The sequence below is a fragment of the Sorghum bicolor genome, chromosome 7 (assembly GCF_000003195.3).
Source record: "Sorghum bicolor cultivar BTx623 chromosome 7, Sorghum_bicolor_NCBIv3, whole genome shotgun sequence".
Lineage (NCBI taxonomy): Eukaryota > Viridiplantae > Streptophyta > Magnoliopsida > Poales > Poaceae > Sorghum > Sorghum bicolor.
The window spans coordinates 23,049,285-23,077,225 of NC_012876.2; positions in this window are offsets into that span (position 1 = coordinate 23,049,285).

Genomic DNA, 27,941 nt, shown 5'->3' on the forward strand with positions numbered 1-27,941 from the left:
TGTCTTCTTGCATCACCATCTAGGAAAGGGAGCACACATACAAATTTACTCGTTGGTGTGACCCCCCGTGGGGAAAACACCGACAACACTATTCCTTCCTGAACCATAAAATGACATTTCTCCTAGTTCAGGATTAAGTGCTTTTCTTCACATCGCTGCAAGACTCTATCTAAATTCTCCAAACAATGATCGAAGGTTTTGCCATAGACAGTAAAATCATCCATGAAAACCTCCATGATCTTCTCAATCATGTCCGAGAAAATAGACATCATGCACCATTGGAAAGAAGCTGGAGCATTGCACAATCCAAACGACATTCGTCAGTATGCATAAGTTCCATACGGGCATGTAAAGGTAGTCTTTTCTTGGTCATCTGGGTGGATTGGGATTTGGTGATATCCAGAATAACCATCAAGGAAACAAAAGAAAAAGTGGTTTGCAAGTCGTTCCAACATTTCATCAATGAAGGGTAATAGAAAGTGATCTTTGTTTGTAGCCTTGTTGAGTTTTCGTTAGTCAATACACATACGCGACCCAGTGACAATTCGTTGAGGGATGAGTTCATTCTTCTCATTCCTAACGACCGTCATTCCTCCTTTCTTTGGCACTACTTGGACAGGCTAACCCACTCACTATGTGGCACATGATAAATAATTCCAGCATTATAGAGTTTGAGGACCTCTTTCTTAACAACCTCTCGCATAGCATTGTTAAGTCTCCATTGTAGTTCCCTTGAAGGTGTAAAATTGGTATCAATAGGGATACGATGAGTGCAGAGAATGGGACTAATGCCCGTGAGTTCTTCGAGAGAGTAGCCAAATGCTGATCTATGCCTTTCAAGAACAGTGACAAGTTGTTGTGTTTCATAATCGGAAAGCTTGTCACTGATAATTACTGGAGTTTTTGGGTTGTTGTGCAAATAGACATATCTAAGGCTAGAAGGAAGAGGTTTTAACTCTATCGAAGGAGGTGAAGGTTGTTCATTTTTGTCTAGCTCAACGGGTTCTACCAACTCTTCTTCTTCTTGAACAAAATGTTCATGATTAAAGAATGGTTGGGCCATCTCCTCTTGAGTCAGCATTAAGATCTCCTCAATAGGATCTGGTTCAAGTTTGGGTTCCACTATCGTGTTAATTGATCTAGCAAGAGGAACAACAATAGTGGAATTCCCAACCATGAAGTCTAAATGACCTCGATGTGGTTGTTCTTGTAGAAGTTTCTTGACTGGTCTGCCAATCAAGAGAGGAATCTCTGGTATGTCAAAAATGTGAAAATCTAGACATATTCCAGAGTACATGATTCTAACAGGAACTGCCCTTAATACCCCATGGCTTTCTAGATTTAATCTAGATGGACTTTGTAAAAGTTTTTGAGATGGGGTTATGGACTCATTGGGATAAAGAGTGTCAGCTAACTCCTTCGAAATAACATTTATCCCAACATATGGATTGTAGTGGACCTTCCTAACGAACCTTCTATTTTGGCATAGAAGAATGGTTGAAGGAGTGATGATCCGAGCTACCTCAGGAGACAGCTCTGCTTCTGTTAGCCATTCATAACTCAGAATAGCCGAAAGGCTTTTGATGTGTTCTATGTCAACAGATTCTACTCTTAGAATGGATTTAGTGATTCTTGCTAGAGGTCGTGTTTGGATAGGAAAATTTGAGGTGTTTCCATAATCTTCAAAATGGTCTTCCTCGAATTCAAAGGGATGCTCTAAAGGTGGTGGTTCATCATCTCTTTGTTGGTTTTGCATTCCCTTATCAGGAGGTTTCTCTACAACCAAATTAATGGATGGGTCAGGTGGAATTTCTATCTCAGTTGCAAGTTCCTCATCTTTTGGTTTAGGATCAGGCTCGACTTTTTTTTCTTCTTCAGGAAACTCATCATAAATGCCTGTGTAAGGGGTATTTTCAAGGATTCTTTCTAGGATAGCTCTCTCCTCATCTGTGAGTTTGTGTGTGAATGATCCTCCTGAAGCAATGTCGAGGTGAAGAGCAGCTTCCTTGTTTAGACCACGATAAAAGTGGTAGTAAAGTACATGGTCAGGCAGGGAAAGGTTTGGACCAGAATTGGTAAGGCTTGTGAACCTAGCCCAAGCTGCTCCTAAAGTTTCCTTCTCTCTTTGTTTGAATGTAAGAATTTTGATTCTAAGGTCAGCAATTCGAAAAAGTGGAAAGAAAGCGAGACAAAAGTTGTCCCGAAGTTCATCCCAATTTCCATTAACGCCTCCTATAGAATGAGCATACCACTTTTTTGCTCTTCCCAAAAGGGAGAATGGAAATAATTTCCATTTAAGGGTGTCTTGTGTCATGCCAAAAATAGATCGGCAAGAGCACAACTACTCGAATTCTCTAAGGTGGGTGTATGGATCTTCATCTACTTGCCCAGAGAAGGGTTGCTCCTGAATCATGGCTATTAGATCAGGGCCGAGGTCGTAGCCATCTGTAAGAATTAGATGTGATGATGGTGGTGGCTCTAATAACTTGCCCTTTGGAGCAAAGAATTTATAGATAGGAGTGAAATCCATGTGGTGTGGTGAAAATGGTAAGGTGAGTGTGGTAAAAGGGAAAGAAAAAGGATACACGCACGACTTGGTTCGAAACTAGCACAGCTACCGTTCTCCGGCAACGGCGCCAGAAAGCTTGTTGGGTATTTTAAACACAAACAGAAAAATCCGCAAGCGCACGGATACCGATGTAGCTTTCACCCGGGAGTATTCCAAAGTATCGATTTTCCACAGCGAACGTGAGTGTACTAATTAAGATTCAAGATCGCCCAAGGATAACTATATAATTATTTTTGGTGGGAAGAGAGGAAGTTTCCTGAGAGTTCTCTAGTTGATCTAAGAATCAATAATTACTTCAAAGATTATTTATTTCAGGACATCAGAACACTAACCATAGAAAGAGATGAGACGGGGGCTAGGAAGCTCTGACTACGGTCCTACAAACACCGATCCGAACGAGGTGGAATACGTCGACCGTTAGGGCTGTCACTACCCTAGGGCTACCACAACAATCCGCAGGATTGGGTGCAATTCCAGGTAATTGCAAGACTAAACACCACGTCTAATCTATTAATTACTATACTCTAATGTTGCAAAGATTAGAGCACTTGATGCAAGCGGGAATCCAATAAATAACTTGAATGTAAATAAAAGTAATCAAAGAACTCAGGAATTATGAATTGAAGAACCTGGAGAACGATGAAGAACGAACCAGTTGCTGCAAAAGTACAATGTTGAGGAAGATCCGACAGATCCGGGTCTTCCTCCTCCGCTCTCCTCTTCTCTCTCCCTATTTTATAGATTACAACTAGAACAAACTAGAACTAGAACTAGAGGAACTAGAACTAGATGAACTAGAACTAAAACTAGATGAACTAGAGGTAGAACTAGATGAACTAGAGGGATCCTCTCTACTTGGATGAAGAATTGAAACCCTAGCTTTGATTTTGTAGAAGAGGTATGCTCTCCAGGGGCCAGGGGCCTTGCTTATATAGTCTTTTCAGATGAATCTGGGTTGTTGGATCAAACCGACATTAATCGCACGGTTTTCTTTGATCCCTTAGGTCGGTGGAGCACGATCTGCGAAAAGGACTCTGATTGGGCACTGTAGCCGGGCGGGCGCCCTGCCTCCGAGCATGATTGCCTTCCCGTTTGTTCCCGTGGCTTCTGGAGTCTTCTAGATGGCAGAAAATTGCACGGCACGTTAATATCTCTATGTAATCCCGACATGTGGGCCTTTCTTCCATATTTCCTGATAACCCCCTGTAGAGATAGACAAACACCAAAACTCGTGGAATTCTGTCAGTTAAAACCCTAAGTCTAGGTGTTGGTTGCATATAAGTCCTTTTCCATGATTAGTTGATGGTTAAATGTGAGCATTAAGGACCGTCAATAGAGACATGACACTTGACTAGACCGTTCTATCTTTTAACTACTCAAGACAGAAGTGACGGTTACAAGTCCCATGGTGAAAGGTAAAGTAAGTAAGTTTTAAGTCTTGAGAGTTTACTCTAACTCAGAGATGAGATCTTATTTAAAAGCATGTGTACCATCAATTTTGAAAGACATTACAACAACTTCTGATCCATTGCTGAGATTATCATTGCTCAGGGACGAGCAAGAGGTAAGCTTGGGGGAGTTTGTTGACGGTCCTTAAGTAGCAAATTTAATTATCAAATAAACAAAGAAAAGGATCCAAATGAAATCAACATCTAGACTTAGGGTTTTATCTGACGGAATTTCACGAGTTTTGGTGTTTGTCTATTTTTGCAGGGGGTTATCAGGAAATACGGAAGAAAGGCCCACACGTCGAGATTACATAGAGATATTAACGTGTCGCGCAATTATCTTACATCTAGAAGACTCCAGAAGCCACGAGAACGAAGAGGAGGCAGAACGGGGCCTGGCCCAGGGCGCCCGCCGACCTAAAGGATCAAGGATAACCGATCAATCAATGTCGGTTTGATCCGATGGCCCATATTCACTTGGAAGGACTATAAAAACCAGACCCCCTGACCCCTAGAGGAGAGAGCCTCTCAACCCTAATTCATTATTCATCAGGGAGAAGAAGCCTCTGATCAAGCCTAGAGCCACCACATCAATTAGACATCTAGATTAGCATAGCTACATAGGATTAGAACTAGAAGGAGTCAATCTTCGATTGGTTTCTGGATCTGTCAAGAGGATTCTTGGTAATTCTCTATTGTTCTTCAATTGTTCATCTTTGTTCTTCAATATTATGAATATGACTTTGTTCTACTTCAATATATTGCTTATGACTTTGCTCTACTTGTTTATATTCACAATTATATTGTTCTTAGTTTATCATAGTTATATACTTGGCTTAGTTAGATTAGATTTATATACATGTTTAGGATCGTATAGCGTTTATCCATCGGATCCATGGGTAAATGATAGATATTGTGTAGGCGTGGTGCTTATACCGTATTTATCTGCAATTGTACCCCATATGCCAGATCGTGGGGTAGTTCGTGGTAGTGACAGCTCCATTGATTCTTATATAGTCCCCCTCTCGTGTATTGGGCTGGCAGAGCAACATTATTACAAGGGAGTGATTACGATGTTTCTCATATTCCTTGCTAATATCACTATGCATGGGCGTAGTCTTGTATCACAATGATTGCTAAGTATAATTGCACTAACTATGATATGCTAGACTGTATAGATGAGAATAACTTAGGAAATATTCTTGTAGTTCGTTCTAATTCCATGCTAATGACTTGCTAGAATATCTAATTGAGGTGCTTATCATATTTATTATGTGGCTAAGTTATGCTGATCAGATTAATTACCTTTGTCACTATTGATTACTTTATATATCCTTTATGTGACACTTATCCCTGTATGAAAGAGTTAGATAAATGTTCTCAATTATACATGCAATGATAGATACTCAATTCTATATTCCATTCTATAATCAACATTGATGATTACTAATCCCTTCCCAGTGGTAAAAATATAAATAACGATACCTGCAATACTTCCCAGTTAAAATGCTACATCGGTATTAATCTGTGCGCTTGCAGATCCCATTCATTATATTTAGATGAGCAATTGCATATTTCAATACCGCGTCTCTCATGTCATGCTGGGGATGAAAACTTGGCTTAAGTGGTGTGAGGGATAGGTTTGGCATTTTTGGGCTGTTATCAGAATTAGAAATTAAGTATACTTTTGGTAATGACGTTAAGAATGCCCAACATCCGAGACGAAGTTCGCCGGCGATTTCTCTGCGATGGTGAGGTCTCCGACCAAACCGAGGACACCAACGTGATCCCAGGTCACTTGCGAACCGATTGACCCCCTTTTCCCCACGGTGGAGCCACCCAGGTCGGCGGAGGTTCTCGGCGATACGCTGGCATTCTCAGGCCGGTAGAGCGTGCCCTCGGGTTTCCTACAGCACCAGTGAACTACGGCGAAGCTTTCTAGGTAGGTGACTTGGCTTGAAACAATGTGGAGAGGGCTGGCCACGAGAGGACCGAGCTCCGGCGGAAACACGGCAGCGCTGAGCGTCGTGTCCCGCGATGGTGAGCATGGTAGATTGTCCCCCAAGTGGCGCAGATGCTAGCTAAGGTTCTAAGCTACCCCGAGAACCCAACCAGAGAGGACGAGAGGCTCCGAGGAGCTCAGCATTGGGCTCGCCGCGGAAAACTGTTCCGGCGACCCGATTTGGGGAAAGATGAAAATGTCGGCTCACTAGAGGGTTTCATGGCGAGCTTGAGGGTGGAGGTTGGAGAGCGGAGCACGGCGGAGCTGTGGGCGAACTCTGGTGGATGGCGATGTAGCGTGGGGTGCGCTCGAGATCGCTAGAGTGAGCCCGACGATGGCGCCTCCACTGCGGCCGTGTTTCTACGCGAGAAGAGCGAGAGGGAGAGAATGGACGCGTCTAGGAGCTCGAGGGCGACGCAGTGGAGATCATGCACGCCCTCAGCACTGACGAGTGGGGCCAAAGATGGCGTACGGTTGCCAAATGTTGACGAAACACTGCCGCCGGTCGGCCACGTCGACAGTGACGGTGTCCATTTAGAGGTGGTTTCAGAGAGTGATAGAGGTACTTTGACACTGATTATCTCCCAAACCTTAGCAAATTAGGAGAAGGTATAGTCGACACTCTTGGGGTACTAATTGAGTTCTACATGTTTGTCAACTGGAGCAAAGGCCAATTCGGCCTGGATGAAAAGATATGGAGCTTCCAAAAACCTTCAGGCAAACTGGTGGCACTTTTTGAGCTAGTTGCGTTCATTTTCATGAGATGGCCATAAAACAACTTTTGTTCCTTATAAAATTTTCTACAACTATGCTTTAGGAAGTTCTGACATGCGAACATTTTATGGAACACTTTTTAAAAGCCTAAGCAAAAGAGGTTTATAGGGCCTATGAGTGAAAGTATGACTTAGAGACATAATTTGAAGACATGACCAACATGAACATTGTTCCAAAGGTTAAGTTAAGCATAGATGAACTACTTACCAAGGCCAAGGACACAAACAAGGGCAAGGTATACTCAAACACAAGCATAGAGAGCATAAATAAGCAAGTTAAACAACATCTATGCATAAAGTGACATGACCCAAGGTGAATGATGATCATGGTATGCTTATGGAGATGATTATGCTCATGTCATGCTTGTGGAAGGATGCAACCATAACACTGGGGTGTTACAGATCTCGGGCAAGATCACCTCTAGTATCTTCACTTATGCTTTTGTTGGGTTGATCATGAACTGGCATGTAACAAACTATGTGTGTGATGTTTCAAAACTACTTTGCTTCCGCTACTAAATTTGTGTTGTAATAAATTTCACTTGGACTCTGATGGATGTAAAACTGTGACCTATGTTGAATGTATGTAATCTGTGATGGAGATGCTTGATCATGTACGATCTTGGTTGTATGTTGGTTGAATCGAGATCTTTTGAGGTTTTGTTGGACTACCGGGTTTATATGGGTTCAAGTCCATTGGCTTGACCGCTCTTGTGGTCGCTAATTTACTTGAATTGTTATAAATTGGACGGTTCTGTTACACTTTCTACATTAGTACTACATTGGAAAAGAAAATAAAAATATTTCATCTTGTTACTTCTTTAGCATAGAATATATAAAAATATTAAGAAAAAGATCTTGCTGAAACTCTGCTTAGAAGAAATATCTAAAACAATCTCAAAAGCTCTAGACAACTGACGCTTAAGTGGCCAACCACTAATGCTTAATATGTTCTACAAGTAATGTTGTCTATTTGAGTTTCACAGGATTTGAAAGACCAGGAAGAGTGACAAGCTAGTGGATGTTCTGCCTCAACAGTCATCAACATCAATCCATGCTCTAATAGTGGAAGTACATCTCCACCACTAGTATGCTACTCCGCAAGATCAAACAAATACGTCAACATCTAGCTTAGGGGAGAGGCACCCCATGTATCTAGCGAAGTATTTCTTTCCCTTTTGGTTTTACTATTTTTAAGTTTGCTATATATTTTCTAAAAAATAAAAAGATGCATAACAAACAAAACAAGACAAAAAATTGTCTTTGCTAGTTATATACTATTAGTAAGGTCTGATCTTAAATCCTAAAAACAAAATAAAAGGGAATATCTAGTTTGCTTAATTTTGTTTTTTGAGAAGCTGTTAATAAAGAGGACTCAGACTAATCTCTTAAATAGGAATGATAAATAGTTGCTTTGCGGTAATTCCTTTCAAGTAAATAGTTTTCAGCCTCAAATTCTTCCAAGTTTTAGATAAGATTGTTTTGATATAAGAATTTGCTTTGAACTTGAAACTTGTGGGTAGCAAATGCTTGATTCTAAGTGTAGGTAATTGATAGATAAGATATGAGAAGGTTTGAGATATAGTTTATCTTGTTCCAAGTGATAGTATAGTTCTGGAGATTTAAAATCATAAAATTGCTACATGATGAGTTCTGGTATGATAAGGCTTAAATTCCTACCACAACCATACATGCTAGATTAGGAAAACTTCTACATATATTTGCTACTTGCTTTGCATTAAGTGTTGTCAAGCTCTGTTGACCCTTAGAGACTTGTCATGCTGTTAAAATCAAGATCACGTATACTCCACCCAAATATGTTGCTTCTACACTCGAAGTATGCAACAAGATGCCTTCCATTTAGATCCACCCCCAAAAAGTTCTATTCCAAGGAGCTAAATAGAATTCCAAAAACCATGAAAATGCCTAACAAACATAGAGATGGGGTGCTACCAGTCGTGGCTAGTGTTTGGTGCATACACCACCGCATTTTCTTCACTCGCAACCCTACTGATGTCACTACACACTAGATGATGAACAGTGTCAAGCCAGCGTCCTGTACTTAGCCCTAGAAGAGCATCGAACGCGCCAATGCACCATGCCACACTTCTCTACCTCTTCAACCCTTGCTCAAAAGTGATAACCACCAAGTGTATCACCTTGTCCACGTGTGTTAGCATGTTTTCATAATATTTTCAAGGGTTATGTTAGCACACTAGGTTCTAAGTACATGCACATAATCAATGTCACCTAGTGGCACTCGATAGACCGCTTAGCCAAAGAATTCCAATCTTTATAGTATGACTAACTATCCTAAGTGTGGTCAAACCCTCTTTGGTGTCTTGATCATCAAAATCAAAATTCTATTTATACCTTTGCCTTGATCTCCACAGTCTTTCTTCCTTTCAAGTTAAGCACTTGATCACTTTGTGGTCATCACCACCATCAACATGATCCTCTAGCTCCACCACTTGGTACGAGACTTATTATTTCATGTCTACATACTTAGCACAATGATTAGTACCTTGGTTTCATCAATTATCAAAACCAAACTAGGGCTCACACCTAAGTAGGCATATCACTATAAATCATAGTGATAGCATCTAGGCCCCTATTTCAATTTTTGCTATTAATGATGATACAAACATTATGATTAATATATGTTTTACAATAGTATTTTAAGTTAGGTCACAATGATGAATGGTTAATGGACAATCGATGGTTTTCATGCCACCATTGATGGATTTCATTTTGGTTTTCAAAGGATAAGTGACAAGCTTAAGGACTGACTAGTTCAAAGTGTCATTTGGTGTTGAGAGACACCTAAAAGTAAGCTATGACCTTGTTTTTCTTTTGGTCATACTATAAAGGGGGTATGAACTAGTAACTTCACTTCGCATTGTAGCCATTATCCTCTGTTACAACATCCATATGCACATAAATTTTGGTGGCCTGAAGACCCAATTCTTGCAACATCATTCTCTTTAGATCCATACACGTTGTGAGTCCTATGAGGAGAAGTAGAGGAGCACACAAAAATCAGATTTAAGACACGTGAAAATAAAACAAATCCAAGACAACACATCTATGGAGAAAGGATGAACTCACCATCGCCATCGATAACAACTCCTTGCCTGATTTGTGTCGTGGGAAACTCACCTAACCACTACCACCGCCATCAAATCTTGCCAAATTAATATTTTGGGATATCCTCAGAACCACTGCCATTGCTATCAGCTCTCACCCAAACAGTTCTAGACTTGGAAGCATGGCCATTGTAAAAGGGATGAGGAGTCCCTGCTAACTGCCAAGAACCGAGATAGAGAATGGGGTGCTCAGGAAGGGAGTGGGAGCTAGTGGAACAAAGGAGGGTGAGAGTAGGAATGAGTGCATTAGGGTTTGGGAGTTCAAGGACTATTTTTATACATTAATGAGTATTTTTGTTGCTGGCTTTGTTGCTCAGGCGGGCTTCGTAAGAGGTTGTCTCAAAAAATTATTTTCAAAGGTGGGCTTCTTAAGAAGGTTGCCTTTGTAAATTTCTGATTTACAGAAGCAGGTCTCTGAAAAATAATTTTCAGAGGCAGACATGTTTTCCAAGTGTCTTTTAAAATTGTTTTTCTCCTAAAATCATTTACATAGACGGTCAATGCATAGTGTCACCTCTAAAAATAAAACCACCTATCTCCTAAAATAATTTATTGTCACTCTTTGTGGTTTCCACCACATAGATCTTTGTGGTTTCCACCACATAGATAGCTTGGAGTAGTTAGTGACTCCATTGAACCATGTAATTGGAGATTGTGAGGTGCTCCAAAGGTGATTGTGAGGGTCTCTTGTGTTCATTCCCCATTGGAGAGGCAAAGAGCAACTTTAGTGGATACTCCCCATTGAAGAGGCAAATAAAGAGCAACTTTAGTGGATACGAGGCTTGTTGGAGTACCTAGTGCTCAAGTCAGCTCATACACAAGCACTCACATAAGAGCATACCTTGAGGGGTAGTTAATCTTTTAGAGGAGCAGTGATCCTTGGACTCATGCATCTTAATGTGTACATTGGTAGCCGACAAGCCACTGAATGCAGGGATATATCTTTTGTCATCCTTTATGTGGTTTGCTCACTCTACAATCATGCTCTACTTTGTGTTCTTACTTTTGCTAGTGGAGAGATATGTTAGTTTATCTTCATAGGTTTCTTGCCTCACTAGTCAACTTTACTAGTGACATAGATTCTTTGTTCTCAATTACTAGTTGAATAGCTCGTGTTCAACCTACGCTTGTTAAGCCTAAGTTAGAAGTAGTGCTTATTAGATTTGTCACTTGTGTTGCCTAATTTTATTGCCTATTCAAACCCTTCCCCTGTAGCCATCAAGAGATTCTTTCAATAGGCAAATGTGTGGCAGTGCCAACATGTCCCTCCCTAAAAAGCATCATCTAGGAAAAATCACATCTCATGCCTCTATAGAATTTGTGTTTCCTTTTAAGCGAGTTGTGTTGCCCATCTTTGTTTTGTTGGTTGAGACAAATATCCTATAATTGTTTGGTTAGTGATTTTAGGGTTTCTGGCCCCCCTAACTTTTCCAGACAAGTTATACCGAGATTTTTTCTCGCTAGAGTTATGGTTATGAAGGGGGGAGAAGTGCTGGGGTGAGGGCAGCCATTGTATGTGGTACACCCCCTAAGTTACACTATGTCAAAAAAAGACATCACAGACGCGCGATCACCTTAATCATAGATGCTTCAAGACGCGTCTGGTATAACACGTCTGTAATAAGGAGTATTACAGACGTGCAATTGCGCGTCTGTAGATAGCCCAGAATAGTGACGCTCAATATGAACAAGCGCCTATGATAAAAATTGTCTCCGACGTGCAGCAAGGACACACGTCTATGCTATTTGTTTCGCTTCAAACGCGCGTTTGGCCCATGCACAGACTGTAGGTAACCCAGAATAGAGACGCCCTATATAAACATGCATCTGTGATGAAATCAGTTTCAGACGCGCCGTCAAAACACTTGTCTGTGCATTTTGTTTCATTTCAGACGTGTTTCTGCCCCATGCGTCTCTACCATAAGCTATGCAACATGGCCACATATATCATTAATTGCACATATATCATCTTCTCAAAGCAAAAAAAGGGATGACATTAACAACAAAACATGATCGATCTTGTACACTCCAGGGTACAGAAGATTCATACAATGGTACTTAACATACGTTTCACACAGTTCAATCTTAAAAGTGTAAAATGAAGCATAGGATCGACAAAAGTGTATTATTATCTGCATCTAATTAAGCTTCATCACCTATTGCTGAAACGTCGGTAGCTCATCACAATGAAACTCGCCATTTTGCTCCTTGATCTGCGACACAATGAACATGGCAATCTTCTCTCTGATATCATCCAGGTTGATTGGAGAGGACGTAAAATCAAATCCCTGCAAAAATCAGCAATAGCAGTAAGATGAATCTTCGCACGTAATTAAGTTATCTGGCATTGCATTTGAAACGGCTCTCACAAAGATTCAGCTTCATAATTAAGTTCTCCTCCATTAGCTATTTCACAAACTTGAAGACTTCGTAGGAGACGTGAAAGAAGCAAATTTTGTTTTGCATTGATAGTTAAGGAAGAAGAGCATCCAGTTCTTCATGTCTATAGATCGAGGTAAGATGTCAGAGCATACTTGGTGGGTTAACAACTGCCACTAATGAGAAATACAACACAGAATTTACTTCATTGCTGGTGCAACTCTTCCTAATTTGCCACACTATACCGAAGGAGCTCAAAAGAGCATCATGGTAGGTTGTTTGCTGGTCGAGGACAAAAGAGGGCTTATATTGATCAGAACAGTTGGTTTGATCACTACAAAGTGAACACATGGTCTCCATTGTGTCTAAGATTTTATTTTGCACAGTGGTGCTCCAAAGACTCTATCAACGAAAAAGCATTGGTTCCTGCCTGGTCTGTCCGTCTCAAAAGGCCTTAGGGTGGTGGAAACAGCTAGATTCTGATTCACGTCATGCATTGAGTGAAGACATGTACGTGTAGCTCGTGTACGTGGATCATGATGATACTCTAGATGGTTTTAATTGCAATGATGACATAGTGATAGCTGCAAAGAGCAAGAAGGCTAGCCATGAAAGCTAATTTAGTAGATGATGTTGAACAATACAAGATGTTGTGGGATTATGGCAATGACCTAAAAAAAGAACCCACACACCACTTCCTTGTTCCTAACCTTGGAGAACAATATCTTCAGTACATTGTACATGTCAATTGATGCTTGCAAAAGGGGGTTCTTGACTGCTATCTGCTGTACAATACCTCTAGTTGCGCTTTTCTATAGCAAAGTCCTAACGACTATCATTTGTAGTACTAGTTGTAAACTCTGAGGCTAGGCTTCATGAACATCAACTGAGGCTAACTTTCAATCTCACAGCAGGTCCAAACTGCTGCTCAACTAGATTGACGGACAGTACTCTAGTGTAAGATTACTCAAGATTTAATGTTTCAAACTGCTCAATTATTATTCTCGAATGAAATGTTCAGTTAAGATTAGTTAACATGGAAAATGTCTTGTTACTTTGATTGTGCTCTCTGATTGACATGAGAAGAAAGGGGAATGGGGAGATACTAACCATAGGGCGAGACGGAGAGAGAATGAAATGAGGGAGAGAAGCCACATGTGCTGCTCACGTGCGCTGCTGCTACCTCCAAAGCTAGATCATCGCCAGAGTGTACAGTCACATTGGATTAAAAATAGAAACGAAAGGGTATGGATTATAGATGCATCACTTAAAATGTTTATTGACCTGAAAAGCCACTTTCACAGTTGATGGTCAACATGTCTAAAATTAAAGTTAATGGAATGATGCATTTAACTCTTAGTGAAATAATGAGTGAAGCAAGGCATAAATAAATGCACTACCTAGCAACATGAGCTATATGCAGTTTTCCGAGCATCAAAAAGTTGTGAATTTTATTTGTTTCCTAAGCCATTTATTATCTAAATTGACATTCAATCGCTGAAGCATTTCAGAACTCAAAAACATGTGGATCGCATGTGAGCAAGATGGGCAGCATACTTAGAAAAATTAATTATCTAATTGTTCATAACACAAGAGCAACAAAGAAATTTAAAATGGCTGATGCTTTAGGTCGGCGTGCTTTGTCTGCTAACATCTTTTGAAGGTGAACTTCTAGGTTTGGACCATTTAAATGAAGGATTTATGATGATGACTTTGGTCAAGTCTGGTTGAAGCATATACAAGGGAAGTCATTATGTAAAGCACAAGTGTATGGGAGAATCTCAAAATGAACTTTTATAATTGGCTTGCCAAGAACAAGGTGTGGGGATGCAGTATGTGTTTAGTTGACAGATTCTCTAAGATGACTCACTTCATTGCATGACGAAAGACAACAGAAGATCATCATGTGGCTAATATTTTCTTTAGATAAATATAACTACACTGCATGGTGTTTTGAGGTGAAATGTTTCAGAGCATGGCATCCCATGTTTCTTGCTGCATTTTGGCTTACAATATGGAACCAATCCAACAGTGGAACAAAATTTTCAAGGCACATCCACAAACAGATGGCCAAACAGTAGTGAACAAGTTCTTGGGTAACTTATTTCAATGTATATGTGGAAACAAGAAAAGGCAATGGGATTACGCTTTATCGCTTGCTGAATTTGCTTATATCAATTCAAAACATAGATCTACAGTCTATTCTCCTTAATTGTCTACAAAGAAGTCCCAAAGCATGTGGTTGAGGAAAGACATTCAAGGAAGAATTCAAGGTCAGCAACAGGCCGGCTTTGCTATACCCTAATTTGCTTAAAGAAGTCCGTGATGTCCTAGAAGCATCAGTTCAGAAATAAAACAAAAACTCGGCAGAGACAGACCACAAAATAATAAGATTGCCATATATACAAATGATTACTATAAGATACTAAGGTGTCCAACTGAGTTGTCTCTTAATTATATTCATGCTAAGTGTCATCTAGTCGGCTATAAATTAGATATCATATTAGGTGTATATATATTTGAGTTGTCATAGTATATAAATAGAGGCTATGACATCAAGTTTTGTAAATCATGACTTATGTACTCTTTGGCGCATTCGAAATAGAACTACATGTTCCTATTGTAGATCTTATACTATATCTCTTCTTTGAGCTTTGGATTGAGCTCTAGCTATACGTGCATTCAGAATGTTTGTCCATGGTTTCAGACTGCCCTTAGGGATTGTTTATTACCACATTGAAGCTGTTCCTTCAACATATTGTGCTACACCTGCACAACAGCAACTTGGAGTCATCCCTCCAAATGAGTGTGCTGCATCACTGGATCATTTGCAAAAATATTAATGCCCATCCAGCTACTTTAAGACAAAGGAGTACAACAACTACATGTTCCAGATCGCCATCTAGAAAAGAGATATCCCATTAAAGTGATATCCCATTAATTCTCCAACCACCATACTATAGATACTTTTCTAAACTTTACAAAAGAGCCATGTATGCTTCACATGTGAAGTGTTTAATTACTTTCGAGGTCTGGCACAAGACCCAGCCACAAGACAGGGATGCTGGGCCTTGGGGTTTTTAGTGTTGGTGAAGTATCGCATTCAACTACGAACAACACCTAATAATTGAAGAGATCTGTCGTACCTCAGGATTATCCAATTTGGTCCGTCGCATCACACACAGCAAGTTGTGAGACGTATAGAACCCACATGTGTTGTTCAGAGGTTGCTGTAGGCACTGCGAACATATATATCACATACACACGGTTAATAATGGTATTGAAACAAAGTTCACGTTTGGCATTGGAAGTGAAGCATCAACTTACTGGAGTTTTGGTCGCATGTGTCAACCTACCAATTTTGGGCTTCTTCCTCGCCTTGTTTTGGGATTTGCCAAAAGCCCTACACAGATATGAGTTGTCACCGTTTTTTACTTTGAATAACATAATTAAGAAATAAACACATGTGTCAATAGCTGCAGGTTATATACAAAACACTCACTCATCAATCACAGGTTTCAGGCCAATCAAATCTGTCTTGCGACCTCTATTGGAGTCGAGGTACAACACCTTCAGCCACTTGGGAATGATGATGAAAGCAATCCAGTGACCACCACTGTTATATGCAAACATCACATACTCTTTCTTGGCATATTTCCTTAGGCCTTTTTTCAGATACTGCATGTGTTGATATTTGGGAACGCAATAAGGAATGGATCCCCAAGCGCACGGATATCGGTGAGCACTTCACCCGGGAGGTTATCCAGAGTATTGTATTTATTTTTTTTACCACTAGGAGAAAGAGTGCATCTGACTAACCTGGTCTATTACTACTAACCCTTTAGGCTACAAAGAATGTTTCTCGATGTGAGTGATAAATAGAGAAGACTACAACCGTAATCTCCTTCTAACCTTGGTAAGGATGATCTACTGTTCTATTGGGGAGGCTAACGGAATCTAGACACCACAAAGGATGTTCAACCCGCACCTATAAACCCTATCCTTCCTGCTAACGAGATATGGTCTGCAAAGGTAACTCAGAAATGTCACGTCCCTCGCTACTACCATGGTCTAGCTAGTCAGGGAATATCTATGAGTATCCTAGCCCAAACACCACGTCTACGCTAGAGATGATTACTCTAAACTCTACACGAAGAGATTAAAGTAAACTCATAAACCAAATAACAATAAAACAATAACTTACTAGAATTTAGAAGTCGAAATACTAAAGAATCCTAGGAGCAAGCTTCGGGTTAGGAGAACTTGATCCCGCAGGTACAAACTCGGAGTAGACACCGACAGGCCGGGCTTCCTCCGATCTACACCTCCACTCTATCTCTCTCAATCTAGTAGAAACTAGAAGATCTATTTCTACTTACATTGGATGCTAAGCCTAAAAGAAATTTTATTTAGAGGAGAGGTATTCCTTCGAGGGCTCCTCTCAACTCTATGATGAACTTGTCTCCTCCAGGGGACAGGGGGTCTGGTTTTATAGTCCCCTCAAGTGAACGTGAGCCGTTGGATCAAACCGACATTGATTGGACGGTTATCCTTGATCCTTTAGGTCGGTGGAGCGTCGTCCGTGAAAAGTGTTCTGATTGGCATCCAGGAGGGGGCGGGCGCCCTGGGCCAGGCCCCTTTCGGCCTCTGCTTTGTTCCCGTGGCTTCTGGAGTCTTCTAGATGGTAGAAAATTGCGTGGTGCGTTCATATCTCTATGTAATCCCGACGTGTGGGCCTTTCTTTCTTATTTCCTGATAACCCCCTGCAGAAACAGATAAACAACAAAACTCGTGTTATTCTGTCAGATCAAACCCTAACTCTAAGTGTTGTTTGTATATTGGTCCTTTCTCTTGTTTATTTGATAATTAAAATTAATACTTAAGAACCGTCAACAAATAGCCACATACTTAGGCTTTTACTCATCCTCGAGAAAAGGATGGTTAAGAACAATACCTGGGGTAAAGCATTTTAAAACATTCTTCATATCTGCAGGGTGTAAAAATCCACTGTGTACTATAGTCAGGGAAGTATATGGTTAAGAATAGAGATCCTTTCTTCCTTTCAATCCTGTCACTTAGAGTTTTTTTGTATATTTTTGAAAAGAAGGTTAGCATACCTTTATCCTCATAGGTTCTTTCAGATCACTCATTTATCTTTTATATATCTCACTGAGGCTGTTTTAATTTGCAAAAATTCTCAAGCATACTTACTTTGCATTTATTGCCTGATCAAACCGGGATCTGAGGAGAGTAATGCCATACTCTTAGATCAAAGACTTTGGAAATTAAAATCTTTGTCAACTCTTTTTGGCATAAGCTTATTAGAGGGACCATGGGCTATCATTTTCTTTCTTTTCTCTTTTTTTAATTGGATACCGGGGTACCCCTAATTCTACTGCCGGACACTTGTCCATTTTTTCTGTGAGGTTATCGAGCACTTTCTCCTTTTTATTTCCTCGAATTATTCAAATTTTTGCAGAGCCCATGCCTCTAATGCAATAATACTTCGGAAGAGTAAATCTTTCTGAATAAATGTCTTGATCTTAGGAGCATGATAAATCTCTCAACAAGGGTCTAACAAGGGAGAGTTTGTATTATCTTGCACCTAAGTGCTTGTACAGGGGTGAATACAAGCGTGGTATGAAGTGTCGTGCTCTACTACGTATGAGCGTGGTCTTGTGTCGTTCTATTCCTGAGTCCCTCCTTTTATAGTTCCAAGGAGAGACCCAGGGTACATGTATAGGCGTCAGAATAGGAGTCGATAGCAGCATGGAGCGCTGACCTACTCGAGGCTTCCGTACCGGCATGACCTCGAGCCGTCCCGTCTTAATAGCCTGGTGATGATCACGCGTGCCCCTTCATTCTGCTCTGCGCGCCGTCTTGGATTGGTTCGATGGGTGCACGCTTGTACGATCCGGCGGCAAATCCGGCGGAGTGGTTGGGATGTAGTCAGTCGACGCCCAACCCGTCCCCTGGAAGGATCTCTGTCTGGTCGAGGGTCAGACCCCGTACATTGCGCTGATATCCGGAGCGCTGACTTTTGACGTCTCGAGGGGGTCCCGATTAGACGTCCCATCCTTATTTCCCGCTCCCTGCCATGCCCTGGGTCGTTCGGCGGGAAAGCTGCAAAAAGATTGATGGGATGGAAGCCTGTTCCCTATCACGCCTCCCGTGACCTGTGTGTTAGGTGGGGAAGCATCAGGCGCATTTAATGCTCCGGCCCGCGTGCGCGCGTCAGGCGGCGGACGGCGTCCTTGCGCTCGACACCCCCCGGTTCGCGTGAGCTTGTTCCGTATTCGACGGTAACCGGCGCTCGACGCCTGATCGATTCGCTCGACGCTATTTCCGTCTTCGAGGTTGCGGCCGTCGATGGCGGCGCATACGTAAGATTAGAGCGTCGAATTGAGGGTCTCAACCTGCGTACGGGCAATCTCATAATGCGCATCGCCGAGGGTACCCCTTACTGATACCCTCGACAGTAGCCCCCGAGCCTCCATTTGAGCGCTAGCGCTCGAGTGGAGGCTTTATTTTGCGGTCGAATTTCTGTGGGGGCGCGCGAGCGACCCCGCGGGGGTAGCCCCCGAGCCCTTGGAGGAGTTTTTGACTCCTTCGAGGGTTATGTTGTCTAATTCGCAGAAGAGCTTTCGACACCAGTGGTGGAAGGTTCTGACTGGCTCATTTTGCCCGGGGGTTTCGACATACTCTCGATAGAGCGAGCGTCTTCCACCCCAAATTGAGTTCCTGGCGGCTAGTCCAAGTGAGAACCTGTGCCCCTTTCGAGGGGGTCAGCTGTAGCCCGGAGGCGTTCTCATAAAGCGGGATCGACGTGGTCGGGGATACCAGTCTCATTCAATAGAGACCGGCGGCTCGATGCCTCCCGTCGGGGGGATTCCTCTCGGCTGTCTTGATCCTACCTTGAACATCGCCAGCGAGTCCTCGAGGCGGGCCTCGATCTTCGACCGCTCGCTGGGGATCCCTGACTCTGGCGCTCGAGATCGACTGTCGAACCCTTTCGGCGGGCCAGCCATCAACCTCTCGAGACTCTCGCGGGTACGCCCCTTGGCTTACAAGGGAAGGAAGTGGCCATGACGGTTCGCCTTTCTGCCCGTTGGGCGCGTCTTTTTAGGCAGGTGACGTTACGACACTGTATCGGCGTGGAATTCGGAACGCCCGGCCTGTGAAGGGGGGAAGACGGTTAGGTGGCGCATTAATGGGGGGACGTTACCTCATTTCCCGGATCTGTCCGTTGGCGGATTGCGGCCTATAAATACGTCGTGGCGCCGCCGCCGTTCCTCTTCCTTCCGCCTTCTCACTTCCATTCTCTCGTTGTTTTTGCTTTCTTGCTGCCTTAGCTCTCTCGCCGTCTTGCGCGCACACGCCTCCTCGTGCAGTAGCGGATCCACCGCCTCTCCGGCCAAGATGCCTGTAAGACTCATCGCCGCCGACGACTGGCGCCCGTCGTCGATGACGGAGCGCCGGTTGTTAGAGCTTGAGAGAGAGGGATTGCTGCGCCACCGTACCTCACTATCGTCGCCAGAGTGGATCGCGCCGCCGGCGAGTCACAGGGAGCCCCAGCTGCCCGAGGGCTACGTGGTATCGTTTGCCAAGTTCCACCGCCATGGCCTGGGTGCTCCCCCGAGTCGCTTCATGCGGGCCCTCTGCTTCCACTATGGGGTGGAGCTCCAGCACTTCTCCCCGAATGCCATCACCGTCGCGGCGGTCTTTGCCGCCGTGTGTGAGGGCTACTTGGGGATGATGCCGCACTGGGAGCTTTGGCTCCATCTCTACAGGGGCGAGCTCTTCAACGCCCCCACTGGGACCACAAGCGTGAGGAAACCTGTGCAGGCGGGTTGCCTCAATCTCGTGCTGAAGACGGGGAAGTCGGAGAGGCCGCGCGAGTACATCCCGGTGGGACTGTCGACTAACCACGCGGGCTGGGACTCCCAATGGTTCTACTTGAGGAACGACGACGACCTGCTGCCCGCCTACACCGGGCGCTTCATCACGGAGCGACCGGAGAATTGGACGTACGGCGTCGTCCAAGCTCACCAATCTCGGCTCGACCCCCTCCTCGACGTTATGAAGAAGCTGCGTTCGGAGGGCTTGACCGCCGCCCTCGTTCTCTCGGCCGTTCATCACCGGAGAGTTCTCTCTTTGATGTCTCGGCCGTTGAGGATGGATGAGATGGGCCCCGGCGTTCCATCTCGGGACCTCGAGGCGTGCCGGATGTCCAACGAGGCTCCGGCGGATGACGAAGTCGCGGCCCGAGTCAGGGCTACCATTGCCGGTGATTTTCAGCCGGAGCATGTTAACGGCTTCCCCATGAGGCCAGATGCCGGCTCGATCGATCTGGTATGTTTTCTTCTTGCGCGCAACCTTGATTCTGGGTTCCTTTTCTTTCCCTCTCCTTTTCTTTTCTAAGTCTGAATTCATTTTGATAGGGGCGGATCGACGTCCGGTCCTCGAGGCCCCCGGTAAAGGAGGACGGGGTCGATCGTGACAAACGGCGCCAATCCGCCGAAAAGCTAAAGTCCGCTAAGGACTCTGCCAAGAAGGGGGAGAAGAAGAAGAACCTCGACAGTCAAGCGTTAGAGGCGCGTCGGGCCAAATCCAGGCAGAGGGGGGAGCCTGAGGAAGAATCCCCCAACGATGACGATGATGACGACGACGACAGCGATGATTCCGAGGGGATGGTGTCACGTCTCGATCAGATCCTCGAGGGCCCGTCTCGAGGCGACGTCGACGCCCCCCGGACGGAGATGTCAAGGGAGGGTCCGAGTGGATCTCCTCGCCCCCGGGCCGAGACACCTCCTGCGCCCAAGACGGGTCGAGACGCACCGCACCCTCCCCCGGCGCCCAGAGAGAGCGGTCAGGCTAGGCCCCAGGCGAAGGGGCCATTAACTCGCGGTCGCGCCACGGCCTCCGAGAAAGGAGAGGCCGGCCGCAGGAGCGCCAGTCCCGGTGCCCGTCAGGCAGGAACCGACACGCCTAGGCCGGCGCCTGCCTTTGAGGGACCTGGAGCCCTGACGCGGGGTGGCTCGAGGCCCGCTAGTCGGGGCGGCGGGAGGCGAGCTGTTCTCCCTGTGGGGTAAGCCCTTTCGATGTTGTGGCTTCTGTTTTCCTGTTCCTCTGCCGATCTTTTCTCATAAACCGATCTTTTCTCAGGCTAAAGCGGACCCTCGAGCAGGCCCAACCATCCATGGCAAAGAGGATCAAAACGGGTGCCGCCTCCAAGGAACCAGGTTCGTAGTTTATTTCTTGGCGTTGCGATGTTCTTGTGTCGGTTATCATAACGTCTGACCTTTTTACCCTTTGTTTTGTAGGCTCCTCCAGCTCCCAACCTCCAGCCGGCGTCGAGAGGGCTCCGTCTCGTCCCGCGCCTACTCCGTCTCCGCCGACTCGTGATGAGGCGCCCCAGACGCAAGCGTCAGAGGGAGCCCCCGAGCCCCCTCGATTGGGGGTCGAGGGGGAACCCATCACCATCAGCGATACGTCCGATGGTAACGAAGCGTCTGGAGGCGCTCGCCCTATGGAAGAGGAAGCGTCGACCCCCAACATCGCGGGATCGACTCCCTAGCCCGCCGGCCTCCGCACCCTTGAGGAGCAGAAGAAGAAGAAGGAGGAGGGTGAACAGCGGGAGCGCGAGGCGGCGCGGCACCCGCAGGAGCGTGAGGCGCAACAACAGGAACAACAGCAGCGATAGCAACAGCAGCAGCAGCAGGAGCAGCAGCAACAGCAGCAGGAGCAACAGCAGCAGGAGCAGCAGCAACAGCAGCAGGGGCAACAGCAGCAGGAGCAACAGCAGCAGCAGCAGGAGCAGCAGCAGCAGCAGGGGCAACAGCAGCAGGAGCAACAACAGCAGCAGGGGGGCCAAGAGGAGGGACTGCTCGAACCCCCGCCCCAAGGTCCGGCTCAGCCGGCGCCGCCGGAGCCGCAAGAGCCCGGCGAGCAGGAAGAGGGTCTGCCGGTGTACGGCCCCCCGACCCCGGCGTGGCTCCTCCCGGGGGCACCTGCCGCGATCCGGGCAGAGCCGGGGCGAGCGGATGGAGTGGTGGCGCTCGCCTGCATGATGCGCACCCCCACCGACCCCGAGTCCGAGATCAAGAGGACGATCTACGGCATGGACGGGATCGCCCCAGGGTTCCTCTGGGAGCGTCGGGCGTGGGAGGACCGCTTCCCTTCTGAAGAGGATGAGGTCGGGACGTCGGGGACCAAGGACGGTACCTGGAAGATGGTGGATGACGACGGGCGGTTCCCGTGCCTTGTCGACCTGTTCCTGCGCCATGGGGGCTCCCTCGACACCGTCGAGGATCTCATCCGCGGCGTAAAGGCGCGGGCCGACCGAGCGATGGAGCACTGGTGCCCCGATCGCATCCGCATCCGGGCCTCCCACGACCCGTCTGAGCCTAACATCTTCCTCGACGATCGGAAGGAGGCAGAGAAGTGGGAACACGTCGAGGAGCTCCGCCTTTGGATGAAGCACGTGGTGGGGCTCCTCGCAGACGTTATCAACAACGGGCTCGGCCCGGCTTATTTCGTAAGTGCTTTTCGAACTTCAATCCTTGTGGTGCCTTTTGGTTTTCGTGTTCTAACCATTCGACCCTTGGTTCGCAGGACATGAAAGAGACCTCCCGCATCAAGTCCAGTTTCATACACGCCACGAGAGGCGGCTGGGAGCAGCTTCCCCTCCTCAAGGATCAACTCCTCGAGTCGCAGGAAAAGCTCCTTAAAGCTTATAAGGATCTCATAGCACTCGAGGAGGAGAAGAAGGCGAGGGAGGCTGCCTTGGCCGAGGCTCGAGAGGCCTCAAAGAGCGCGGAGGAGGAGACGACGCTGCTGCGGGAGAGGGCTCTGACGGTCGAGGAGGCCGCGTCCAGAGCCCGGGAGGAGGCCTTATCCTACAAGAGCGTTATCGCGGATCTGGACAAGGAGAAGGGCCTCCTTAAATCCGACCTAGACTCTCTCCGAGAGTCCTTCCGAAGGATGAAGGTGGAGCATGTGAACGGCGAGGTCGCCAGGGGCGCCGCGGAGGAAGCCAAGAAGAAGGCCCTCGAAGATCTCGAGGTGGAGCGGGCTCGATCCCGCAGTCTCTCTGACGACGTCGAGCGTCTAAAGGGGGAATTGCTGGAGAAGAGTGGAGCCATTGCTCAGGCTGGCAAGGTGATCGAAGATCTCCGCGTTGCCAATACTGAGCTGGCGCGCTCCAACAGGGAGATCGAGCGTGCCAACACCAGACTGGTCGGCGAGAACACGGCCCTGGAGGAGAGCATTCGTGGTATATTCCTGTCGCTAGATTTCTTCTTCGAGGTGTGTTTGGTTTTTCCTAAAGTATCTTGTATTGGCCTTTATAGGGCTCAAGGACGAACTCCTGGCCGCCCAAGCCGAGGCTCGCGACGCCAAGGCTCAGCTCGAGGCGGAGGTTGCTTTGAACCGTCGAGTGCGGACGGCGATAAGTGATCTCTCGACCTCTTGGGAGGTCGAGCCTATGGATGAGTCGAGGGAGGGTGCTCGAGGTGACGCCCTGGTCGACCAGCTGTGCTACATAGGCGCGACGCTGCGAGATCGGGTGAGGGATGCCCTCCACATCGGGGTGAAGCGGGCGATGGCGGTTGTCAGCTCGGGCTTCTCCAACGACATGGAGGTGGTGTCTCACGGCTTCGTCACCGACATCTCCAAGACCGACGCGGAGAACGAGGAGAGGCTCCATGCCTTGATCGACGACGCGGAGGCTCCTGGGGAAAGGCTGGCTAGGCTTTTTGAACCTGAGGTGCTCCCTCCTGAGACTAGCTTAGGCGGAGGCGGGGGCGGTGAGGATCGTGCCGCGGACTGAGGCCTGCGAGCCTGCTCGGGGCGCCTGGGGCCCCTTGTATGATATTTTGTTAATTCTGCTGCTAAGTGATACAGTGTCTTTTTGTAATTGTTAAATGCTTATTTGTCTTTCCGCTCGAGGTCCTTTTATTTCTCTTTGTTCCTACGTTTGTTCCCCCTGCTCAATCTTTCGTCAGAAACAACCTCGATCACCTCAATGGTGAGTAAGTGAGTAGAGTTTCCGTAACCCGGGGGCGTAGGAGTTCTCCGGCTCGTTGTCCCTCGGCCTTTGAGGGGCTCGAGGCGCCTTTGCTACTCGAACCGCGCAAGGTTTACTAAATAAGAAAAGAAAGTTGAAAGTTTCTTGGCTTTGTCGACGTTTGGGGGGGGTCGTCCCCCTGGTAGCCCCCGAGGGGGTGTTGACTATGATGGGTCATGGTCGGCATCCCCTTTTAACGTCGAGACTATGACTTGTAACTCTTTTTGGCACAAAAAGAAGTCGCTCGAGGGAAAGACTTTATTTATTCACGCGTTCATTTACAAAGTCTTGGTACAAAATGTAGGAAAGTAAGTTTAGGACTTCTAGGGGTAGAATCGACGTAGCTGTTGGATGTTCCATGCGTTGGTGAAGATTGCCCCCTTTTCGTCAGCCAACTTGTACGTTCCCGGCTTCAGGACCTCGGCCACCATGTACGGGCCTTCCCAAGGCGGAGTCAGCTTGTGGCGTCCTTGGTTGCTTTGCCGGCGTCGTAGGACAAGGTCGCCCACGTTCAGGTCCCTCTTGCGCACGTGCTTGTCGTGGTAGCGTCGAAGTTTTTGCTGGTATCTGGCGGAGTTGAGGAGGGCCATGTCTCGAGCCTCCTCGAGTTGGTCGACCGCGTTTTCTTGAGTCTCCTTATTGGATTGCTCATTATACGCCTTGAGTCGAGGTGACCCATACTCGAGGTATGTGGGGAGGACAGCCTCAGAGCCGTAGACCATCAAGAACGGGGTGTACTTTGTGGCCCTGCTGGGTGTTGTCCTAAGGCTCCATAGGACTGAGGAAAGCTCCTCGACCCATTTATTGCCGAATTTCTTCAATCGATTGTAGATCCTCGGTTTCAGTCCTTGCAAAATCATGCCGTTGGCACGCTCGACCTGGCCGTTAGTTCGAGGGTGGGCTACTGCAGACCAGTTCACACGGATGTGATGCTGATCGCAGAAGTCCAAGAACTTTTTGCAGGTGAACTGAGTGCCGTTGTCGGTGATGATGACGTTGGGGATTCCAAACCGATGGACGATGTCGGTGAAGAAAAGGATAGCCTGCTCGGAGCGGATATTGGTGATGGGTCGAGCCTCGATCCATTTGGAGAACTTGTCAATGGCCACCAGCAAATGGGTGTACCCTCCTTTCGCCTTTTGCAGAGGTCCTACTAAATCGAGACCCCACACCGCAAACGGCCAGGTGATGGGGATCATCTGAAGAGCGTGGGTGGGCAGATGCGTCTGCTTGGCGTAGAACTGGCACCCATGACACGAGCGTACGAGCTCGATGGCATCTGCCACGGCCGTCGGCCAGTAGAAGCCTTGTCGAAAAGCGTTCCCTACAAGGGTCCGTGGGGCAGCATGGTGGCCGCAAGCCCCCGAGTGTAGGTCCTCGAGGAGTTTTCGGCCTTCTTCCACGGTGATGCAGCGCTGTAAGACCCCCGTCGGGCTTTGTCGATATAGCTCATGATCTTCGCCATAGATCACATATGATTTGGCCCGTCGAGCGATACGACGGGCCTCTGACCGATCCTCCGGCAGCTCACCGCGGACTAGGCAGTCGAGGAACGGTGTGCGCCAGTCGAACGGTCGACCAGGCTGCCGTTCTACCTCCATTACTTCAGCCGCCATCAAGAGCGTGTCGACGGTGTTAGTCGATTGGGTGGGAGCAACGTCGATGCCAGCCCCCGAGCCTAAGTCGACGGACGGCTCGTGGAGATCTCTCGGGAACGCGTCAGGTGGCACCGTGCCTCGAGTCGATGCGATCTTGGCGAGTTCGTCGGCTGCCTCGTTGTAGCGTCGGGCGACATGGACAATCTCGAGACCATGGAATTTGTCCTCGAGTCGACGGACTTCTTTGCAGTACGCTTCCATTTTCGGGTCGTGGCAGCTCGAGGTTTTCATTACCTGGTCGATGACGAGTTGGGAGTCACCTCGGACGTCGAGGCGTCGGACTCCTAACTCGATAGCGATCTTGAGACCATTGACGAGGGCCTCATATTCTGCGACATTGTTAGATGCAGCAAAATGAATCCTGATTATGTACCTCATGTGGACGCCCAAGGGTGAGATGAACAGCAGGCCGGCCCCGGCCCCAGTTTTCATGAGTGACCCGTCGAAATACATTGTCCACAGCTCCGCCTGGACCTGAGTCGGGGGAAGCTGGGAGTCCGTCCATTCCGCGACGAAGTCCACCAGGGCTTGTGATTTGATGGCCTTCCGAGGCGCGTAAGTGAGAGTCTCACTCATGAGCTTGACCGACCACTTAGCTATTCTTCCCGTGGCCTCCTTGCTCTGGATTATCTCGCCCAAGGGGAAAGACGAAACCACCGTGATCGGGTGACCGAGGAAGTAATGCTGTAGCTTGCGGCGGGCGAGGATTACGGCGTAGATCAGCTTCTGGATTTGGGGGTAACGCGCCTTGGTCTCCGAAAGCACCTCACTGATGAAATAGACTGGCCTTTGGACCGGCAGCGCATGACCCTCCTCTTGTCTTTCAACCACCACTGCCGCACTGACGACCTAAGTTATTGATGCGACGTAGAGGAGTAGTGGCTCTGCAGGTTGAGGTGGGACCAGGACTGGTGCCGAGGTCAGTGTCTTCTTCAGTCTTTCGAGTGCTTCCTCGGCCTCGGGGGTCCAAGAAAAGCGCTCGACCTTGTTCAGGAGTCGGTACAATGGTAACGCCTTTTCTCCTAGTCTCGAGATGAAGCGGCTCAGAGCCGCCAGGCATCCCGTGACTCTCTGCACACCCTTGATGTCTCGGATCGGCCCCATCCTTGTGATGGCCGAGACTTTCTCGGGGTTGGCCTTGATGCCGCGCTGCGAAACGATGTAGCCTAGGAGCATGCCTCGAGGTACGCCAAAAACGCATTTCTCGGGATTGAGCTTGATCTGGTTGGTGCGTAAGCAGCTAAAAGCGATCTCGAGGTCCTGGATCAAGTCCCCTCGTCGCTTTGACTTGACGACAATGTCGTCGACATAGGCCTCGACAGTTGACCCTATGTGTTCCCCGAATACGTGGAGCATGCAACGTTGGTACGTGGCTCCCGCGTTTCGAAGCCCAAATGGCATGGTCACGTAGCAATACATCCCAAAAGGTGTGATGAAAGAGGTCGCGAGCTGGTCGGACTCCTTCATTTTTATTTTGTGGTAACCAGAATATGCATCAAGGAAAGAAAGGGTTTCACATCCCACGGTAGAATCGACAATCTGATCAATACGTGGCAATGGAAAAGGAACTTTTGGACATGCTTTATTTAGACTAGTATAATCGACACACATCCTCATTTTCCCATTCTTTTTCTTGACTAATACAGGGTTTGCTAACCAGTCGAGATGGTGAACCTCCTTGATGAATCCGGCCGTCAAAAGCTTGTGGATTTCCTCGCCGATGATCTTGCGCTTCTCCTCGTCGAATCGGTGCAACCGCTGCTTCACTGGCTTGGAACCGGCTCGAATCTCCAAGGAGTGCTCGGCGACTTCCCTCGGTATGCCTGGCATGTCCCAGGGACTCCATGCAAACATGTCGGCATTCGCACGGAGAAAGTCGACGAGCACGGCTTCCTATTT